At 30.8% G+C, this 9,424-nt stretch overlaps 1 long non-coding RNA gene across 1 annotated transcript; it reads left to right on the top strand.

The window, feature by feature from the left end:
- The first annotated feature begins 1,208 nt into the window (after positions 1-1,208).
- Positions 1,209-5,120, top strand: LOC114271826 (uncharacterized). Its single transcript, XR_014346289.1, has 2 exons — positions 1,209-1,427; positions 4,635-5,120. It is a non-coding gene; the product is annotated as an uncharacterized LOC114271826 (long non-coding RNA).
- Positions 5,121-9,424: the final 4,304 nt, after the last annotated feature.

Here is a 9,424-nt window from a genome sequence, read left to right as displayed (position 1 = left end):
AATTTTTAATTTTAATATTGAATTTATGGGTTTAAGTGGAGGTAGGGGAGTGTTTTATGAGAGTGGTATTAGGTGTAGAGACAAGTGACATAGATAAAGACAAGTGATGTTATTAAAAGTTTTTATCAAATGTATTACATAAATGTGGTTTTATATGAATTTTACGTTCATATTAGATATTTGATAGAATATTGAAATTTTTAGCATTTTTGAATAAAGATAGTATAAGAGAAAAGTTATTGGTTGAGCTAATGATGCCACCACGTGATATTTCAATGGTATTTTTATTGGCAGACAGAATGAAATTTACAAATTTATGAGTGATTAAAAAATATAAAGAAGATGATGAATTCTAATTGGTAAAAGCTATGGTCATGCACGTTCGAGAATCCATAATAATTTTGAGAGATAAATTATAAATATATTTTTTAAGTTTTGTTTAAAATACGAATTGTCTCTTGTGGTTTAGAAAATTACAAACCTCCATTTCAGAATTTTTTATTTAATAAAATTAATTGAAAAAGTGAAATTTCTAACTATTTACTTATACAATAATAAAATTATTTGAATTATTAATTGAAATAAAATTTTAATATTATTAAAAATTATTAATTAACTTGATGATTTATTACTAAAATGACTTATTTATTATAAAATTAAAAACCTCAGAAAACATAATATAATTTCTAAAACTACAAGAAAAAATTTATAATTTAAATAAACTTCAAATAATTTACCCTAATTTTTGACGCATACCCTCTCCGGTTTTGGGTGAATCGTACCCTATCCGCTATCCTTCCCCAGTTCTACAGTTACTTAAAAAAGGGCATCTTTTGATTATTTTTTAAAAAAAATAAATTATAAATATACCTTCTAAAATTTATTTAAATTATAAATTACTCTATGTGATTTTAAAAATTATATTATATTTCGTAAGATTTAATTTCATAACAAATATATTTTTTTTATTAATAAATTATCAAGTTAATTAACAGTTTTTAATAATATTAAAATTTTATTTTAATTAATAATTTAGATAATTTTATTATTATATAGGTGAATAGTTAAAAATTTTATTTTTTTAATTAATTTTATTAAATAAAAAATTTTAATAAAAAAATATTTATAATTTTTCAAATTATAGAATCAATTCGTATTTTAAGCAAAGTTATTTGTAAATTACCCTTAAAAAAAATGAAAAAGAGAGCAGAAGCGTGAAACAAAGCTGGAGAGTAAAAAGCGGGGAGAGAGGGGAGACGCAGCAGCACCGTCGAGCACCGTCCTCTGTTGTTCATCGTCCTCCACCGTCATCGGCCATTGTTGTTCGCCGGAACAAAACCAAGAGAGAAGAAGAAATCTCTTGAGAAGAACGTCCGTCCTCACCCATTGTTGTCCACCGAAACTCCCCACGCCATAGATTGAACCAGGTTCGTCCTCCAAACTCTCAAATCTAATTTGAAATCTGGATTGAAAAGTTGGGGTTTTGATTGAGAAACTAGATTTGAAATTAAAAATTCACGGCTTTGATTTGGGGCTTTGAAAAACTAAGGTTTTGATTCTGCTCGCCGGTGCTCGGTCTCCCCCTCTCTTTCTCTTCGTTTCTCCTATTGCTTTGTTTCACGTTTTTCTGCTCTGTTTTTCATTTTTTTTTTGAGTTATCAAATTTTCTGGCCTCCTTTGAAACTAGTTAAATCAAAAACCAGCTTTTTAACTCATCTCTCACAATTTTTTAGAACTCTATGAAGAACTATAGAGGGAGGACTGTAGAGGATCCGGATGCTTTTCGAAAACTCCCGCGTTTTGAAAATGGCGTCCCTAAAAATCGAACCGTTGTGTCGTTTTGCCAAGGGGACAAACACCTCATCACCACTATATATACATGTCCACAATCATTGGCCCATCATATCTGGTACAACGTAGTACGACTTGTCCGACCAATCCACATAACAAAACCGTTGTCAGACAACCGCACGTTTGTTTTCGAGATCCAAACTAGATAGAAAGAAGAATAGGGGGTGGGAAAATGAGTAGGAGGGGAGAGCAGCATGGATGCGGAGTCGAACAAGTGACGTTGATATTGGTGGTGGCGGTTTGCCTCATTTTTCTTCCTTTGGGGATGGGTCCGGGGCCGTTGGGCCCCCCGCCATTGTACGTGCTCCTCCTCTTCCCTGTGGTGGCCGCTGTCATCTTCATTTTCCTTTCTCAAGCCCCCAAGTGATCCTCTCATTATGTTATTACTATATGTTAGTTTACATGTATAACACATTGTTTTATTGTTTTGATCTTCGATTTGTTTTTGGGCTGGAGAGTGGCCCGAGTACTGTAGTTCTTGTTTGGAGATTATATGTATCTAATACACAGACACATTTCCTAAGAAATATATATATTTTTTGTCATTGAATGTGTTGGATGTTTAGACCTACTTGTTCATGTGAATGGTTGTTACTTATTTTCACATGATTGGGTTTTATTGATGGCCATTTCATGCTATTCACTGTTAATGCATGAAGTGCATCTTAACAAATCAGTAGAGTCATATGGAAAAAATTTCAATAATTTCAGAGCATTTGTGATAACGTGGTACTCTTGATTAATAAAACTACTTAAAAATAAATAAATAATGAGTAGGATTGATCTTGGTCCTACCCATTAACGAATCAAAATGGATCAGATTGCTTCCACTATCTTATTACTAAAGCTTTTATCGGTTTGAAAACATTACATCAATATACTAAGTTGATAATTTGATAACATTGTATAATTACCATAATATGGATTCAACAGTTAATTATTGGTTGATTCTTGTTGATTTTCAAATTCAGTTAGGCAATATTCTTCTAATCCATTATCAATAATATGCTTAAATAATTTTGTCATGTTAGTTCAGGAAATATTATATAGTCGCAGATTAATCAAAAAACAAGAGTTTGTCATAAAATTTAACTAGAGTTTCACTACAAGAAAAACTGCTTATTATGGTGTTTGAGGTGTTCTGAAAGACGCAGTTGTAGGTCCACTTTCCAAAGCATTTCTCGAACGCCATATCACACCTAAGGTGCTATGAAACAGATTTCCTTCAATTTCAGTGGTTGTCGTTGATTCTGATCTTAATCGTTTGTCTTTTGACCTTATTTGTTCGATCTTGTTTGGATCTTCATGGATTTGGGTCTTTGTTATTCATCGAGTTATGGTTATAAATTGCTCTCACGGGGTTTTCGATTTAAACTTTTTGTAATGGCTTTAGATAAGGAGGTTTCCATGGCTACACAGTAGACATTTTGATTTGCATTCGATCTCATTTGTTTTTACTTTTGATTCTGAAACTGTTTGGATATGTATGCGATTAGTTTGTTTGATCGACTGGCACTTGTGCTTATGATTTCAATTTTGGAATTTATGGATGTTTGGGTGATATAGAGATTTTTAGTTATTTCATTTTAAACATTTGTGTCGATGACGAACAACTCTGATTCTCCCCAAATCTATCATTGGTAAAGGTTTTGACTTTATCCTTCTTCACATCTTAAGGTAACTTCTTCTTCTCTGTTATATATGTATCTATAGACTGGTATATATGTGTTTATACATATATATGAATGGTTGAACTCATGTAATTTTTTACAGTTAAATTAAATTGTTTTATTTTGGTGGACTTTTTGTGGTTTAATTAATGATGAATGATTGAGATTCAATTTGGGTATAGGTTCTATGGATTTTGTGTTTCATTTTTTTCCTAACTAAATTGCCCAACTCAACTTTTTATCCAGAGAAAAAGTGTTGACTGGTGAGACTTTTGAAATAAATGTATAAAAGTTTTGTCTTGGTTACCAATCGAGCTATTGTTTGTTTTAAAGGTTTTTAAATTTAAATTAGAATGGGAGTTTCTCTTCACTACGGATTTTATCAAGACTTGATGTTTCATTGTTGATATGAATATTGTTTCTGATTTTTTTTTTTTGTTCATTTGCCACTGTTGGTTTTGTTTGCTGCCTTACGCTGTGTTTGATTGGAGGATTTGGAGAGAAATTTGAAAAAGGAAAGGGAAAATATGTGTGAAACTATGTGAAATATATGTATGTTTTATTCATATTTCACTTACCTTTTCCATTTTCCTTTCCAAATATCTCCTTAAATCCCCACCAAACACAACATTAGGGTTTTATGTTTGATGGAGTGCATGCTTAGTGGGAATGATATTTTTGGTGGGGATGATTTTTATCAGGTTCGGTAGTGTTGTCAATTATAGTTCAATGAGTGGTGCACCAATTAGTGTACCGATAACTATTGATTTCACTCATTATACAAATTACAAATATAAAAAATATCTTAAATTATGTCACATCATCAATTAGTACACTAGTTAGTGCACTAATTGGTATATATAGCATTAGTTTAGTTCAATACTTTATCTTTTTGTTATTTTGTTTTTCCTTTTATTCTGTTTCGGTAAGTTATCTTTTGTATAATTCATGCTTTTGTCAAAAGTTTCAAGCTTAGGCAAGAAATGGAAGTTTCTCGATTGAATGCATACATTTTTATGTTTCTTGTTATTGTAAGTAAAGATCAGTATTCTCATAAAAAATATTTTTGAAAACTAAAAACTAAACATATTTTGCTTTTGAATGTGATTTCAGGACAGTCCTATAGAAGAGCTTGAGGTGAATAGATCATCGTCTATCAAAAATCGAATGAATTGAAATGGAGGATGATTACCTTTATGTAGGTAATGAAAAGTCTGTTCAGAAGAGGTTGAAACTCTTCAACTATGGTGAAAGTTTGCAAATGGTGACTTCCAGTTTGAACAGAATAGTCACCTCTCTTCAGAAATGAAAATAAATTCTAGAGGGCTTCTTTTTTTTTTTTCCAAAAAAATATTTATATTTAATCAAAACTATAATAAAATAAGTACGTGGGTGCGGTTAATCATATTTGGCTAGGTTCTCCCTTCTCCACAAAACTTGGATGCCATTTAGGACAAGCCTTCCTCTAAACATGGCAAGTTGTCATATATATGTAGGGCTACAAGTCGGCCGGAGTTGAGTCGAGTTTTGTATTTGGCTTTATTTATTAAGATTTTAATGAGTCTGAGCTCAATAAAAATTTAGCGAATCAAATTTGAATTGAGTTGACTCAGACTTGACTCAAGCTCGAGCTTGTTCATGAGTCTTAACGAATCAAAAAAATTATAAATTTATATTTGCATATGAGATTAAAGTTACAATTAAAATTTTGATTATACAATTATATATATAATATATATAAACATACTAAAAAAAGTTAATATTTTATCAAAATAATAATATCTACCATCACTATTATCTATTATACAAATATACTATCTATAGTTAACCTATTAGCGTAAACTACCAATAGGTCTTAATAGTTAAACTAAATTCCCAACAAGTTCTATTGAAAATAAGTCTTGATAAAATTGTTGCTAAAAATAATTTTTTTGTGACAATTTTTTACATGCGTCGTTAAAAATTGACAATTAATGATTTTTTTTTATGACAAATTTTTCTGTAGGACCTATTAGACAATAGGTTCACTTATTAGGACCTACACGTAAGTACTCCTAATTATTATTTATATTTATATTTTTAAAATATATAAAACATATTTATCTTATTTTTATACATATTTTGACATTATTTAATATATAAATAATAAATATTAAACAAACTAGTTAACGAGCTGAGTTTTAATATGTTTGGACTTATTTATTAAAAATTTAACGAGTTTGAGCTCGAACACAAAAAAAATTTATCGAACTGAATTCAAACGGACTCGTACAGGACCGAATGCAATACGGTTCACAAACGATTCTATCATTTGCAGTTCTATATATATGCCATTCTAACTTTCTTCTTCTTTCCTTTATGGGACAAGATAAACACACCAATTTGAAAGGAAACCCACTAACATGGACCTTTTCTAAATAGCAGGGTTAGACAAATATTAGGTTAGATTGGGTTCAGGCTAGATTGACACTATATAGTAAGAGTGTATGGGGCTGTTTGGGAAGTGGTTTGGGCGGCTATTATAGTCTAAAAAAAATTTTTAGCCAAAAAGTCACTTTTGCAAGCTTATTAAAAAAAAAAAAAAAAAAAAAAAAAAAAAAAAAAAAAAAAAAATGGGACTGCACAGCGGCAGTGTAGGCTGTGCCTACACTGTCAGCTACAAAATTTGTTCCATCAATGGTAAATTACGGTTTTATCCTTTGACAACAATTTAAAAAAATATATTTTTAGGGGGCAAATTTGTCATTCTAATTTCAAACATCATTTCAACACATTTTTTAATACAACAACTCAAATAAAATTCATCTCAACTTCCCAAACACAAAAACTAAAATAGCCTACTAAAATAGCCAAAAAGTCAAATAGGCTACTAAAATAGCCACTTCCCAAACGAGGCCTATGTGTCATTTTAAATTTAGCTTAACTCGACATCAGGCCTAACCTAACCATTCCAATTCTAAGCTTAAAAAAATGTCTAAATTCCAAGTCCACCCACTTAACTTAATAGGTATGAACTATTAATTTTATATATTTTTTCATCTTAAAAGACTATTAAATTATTTTAACCATTTTAATAATTATTTGAATATGGAACATTAACAAAATTTAATTGTAAAATAAACATGATATTTTAAGAAATATTTTAATTTAAACTCTAGAAATATATATATATATATGTACTTTTATTTATTTTTTTATTGTTTTCCTAAAGTATTTTGTAACTAAATAATATAAATTATCCAAAAAAAGTAACTAAATAATATAAAAATTAAAATTAAAACTTTAAAAATGGACGGATTAAGCTAGGCCAGGTTAAAATTTTATATCCCAAACCAAGCCCAAAAATTAAATGGGCTCAAAATTTGAGTCCAACTCAATTTTATGGCCTAAGTTTTTTTTTTAAACCCTTAAAAATAGAAGGTTGGTTGGTGGCCCATTGGGCCCATGACTCCCCTGCTAAACAGCTTATTTTGCAGTTAATTTCTCATCCACCTACAAATAATTTTAATTAGTTAAATATATATTTTAATCTCCACACGAAAATGAACAAGTTGCCTCTTAGAGCAGCCAAAAATAATAATAAGGGGCATTTATTAGTAAATCTTATTTTCATAATTTATGAACTATTTAGTTCCATAAATATTCTAATGAATTCATAAATCCTATTTCACATTAAAATCTTTCAAATGAAGTGTACTAACATTTGAAAACACAGTAAGACAATAATGTACATATTAGAATGATGTCTCATTATCACATTTTAAGAATGATACATCTGATTAAAGTTTAATAAAACAATAGTGCATAAATATCTCATTGTCACATTTTGAAATAGGACAATAGTAGATAGACACATTAGAATGATGTCCCATTGTCATATTTTAAGAATGATACTTTTGACAAAAGTTTAATAAGACACTAGTGCACAAATGTCCCATTGTTACATTTTGAAAATAATGTCACATTTAGAAAAAGTTTAATAAGACAATAATAGACACATTAGAATGATGTCTAATTGTCACATTTTAAAAATGATATATTTGGCAAAAATTTAATAAGACAATAATGCATAAATGTCCCAGTGCCACATTTGAAGAAAAATAACACATTTGACAAATGTTTAATAACACAATAGTGTACACAAAATAATGTCACATTTTCACATTTTACGAATGATACATTTGGCATAAGTTTAATAAGACAAGTACACAAATGTCTCATTGTCACATTTTAAGAAAAATGACACATTTGACAAAAGCTTAATAACACAATAGTATACACATTAGAATAATGTCACATTGTTATATTTTAAGAATAACACATTTGACAAAAATTTAATGAGACAATAGTGCACAAATGAAGTCTGTTCACATTTGAAATCTCTAAAAAATATAGTAAAAGAACCTCACGGTGTACCTTTTCAAATTCAATGGGACTTAATAATCTACAAGAAAATTAACAAATTTTTTTAGTATATACTTTCCTAGGATAGACTTATGAGTAAATTTCACACTAATAAGTGCGTTGCACACTAATTTGGCCTCAAAGATTGCCAAACCTTATGGCTATGGTTAAAAACCATTTTTTTCCAATGGTTACAATGACCATCTATTGTTACAATCTCATTTTGGGTGATTTGATGAATGAAAAAAAATTATTTTAATAGTTATATGGATGTATAGTCGTGGGTGTTGGTTTTTGACCTCATAATCAAACAGATCTCCTTGCTGAGATCTAAGGAACTCAGCTGGAGAGCACACGGAAGAATAAATTAAACTAGCAACTGCACACTAGAAGACAAGAAATACCGCGGTGACTCGTCCACTTGGGGGCACTCCAATGATCAAGTCAGTAACTTATCTCACAAGATATCAACTCAAGTAACAATGCACAAGTAAAAAGCATACCTTAGACCACGAGGGTGCCTTATTTTTATAATGGTTAGTGCCCTCGTCCCCTAGAAGTCTTACTTTACAGGACTCAAGCATAACGCTTATCTCAGACTCTTAGTTAGATAAGAATGATCCCAATCAAGAGCCTCATCTCTATCTGAACTAAGTGTCATAACTTATTTATGACTCTTGCCCTCTATCTGAATATCTCGAATTTCGATATTACCGCACCATATGTCGACAATATCAAAACAACCTCGACACCATGGCTCGCCCACGTGGTACCTCGGCCAACACCTCGACCACGTTGTGCAACCCTAAAAATACGTCTCCACAATTGCCCCATAGGTTCTATTACCTCAACAATCTGAGACGATGGAACTTATATCGTTTGACCTCCCAACATGTCGATTAAATATGATGGAAGATGATCTCCGATTGAGATCATTACTTATCGGCTTCAAGAAACAAGACTCAAGTGTCCACTCATCAAGAACGAATAACCAACATCTTATTCGAGTTGATCTTTTTTCAGATTATTGCCTCATATTCTTGTCATTGTTCTCGTACCTCTTAGATTAGGATTTGGGTTTTGTTAGATTATTTAGGTAAATTGGAACATAGAGCCTGTAACCTCTAGTGCAAGCCAAGAACCCTAGGTTCACAAATCTTTACCCCAAATATTACTTTGAAGAGAAGAATACAAAAACCACCTAGCCGTGGTCATGGATATGCATAGGTGGAGAGTAGACAACCCCACTAAGATAGAGAACTTTCTTCGAGAATACAATATCCCAGCTGGCGTCTATATCAGACTCATTGGTGAAAATGATTCCATTATGCCGGGAGACAATTACATGTCTTTTCTGGTAGTGTCAATCCTTGAGGGCGGAGTTAGATTCCCTTTTAACATCTTATTTAGGGAAATGCTCCACTTCTACAAACTGAACCCCATGCAACTGACTGTCAATACATTCTGTATAATCAATGGTATAGCCGAGCTTAATCGCC

The sequence above is a fragment of the Camellia sinensis genome, chromosome 12 (genome assembly GCF_055761805.1).
Source record: "Camellia sinensis isolate YWXY chromosome 12, ASM5576180v1, whole genome shotgun sequence".
In the NCBI taxonomy this organism is placed as follows: domain Eukaryota; kingdom Viridiplantae; phylum Streptophyta; class Magnoliopsida; order Ericales; family Theaceae; genus Camellia; species Camellia sinensis.
The sequence above is the reverse complement of the archived record's forward strand: the minus strand, read 5'-3'. Positions and strand labels throughout refer to the sequence as shown.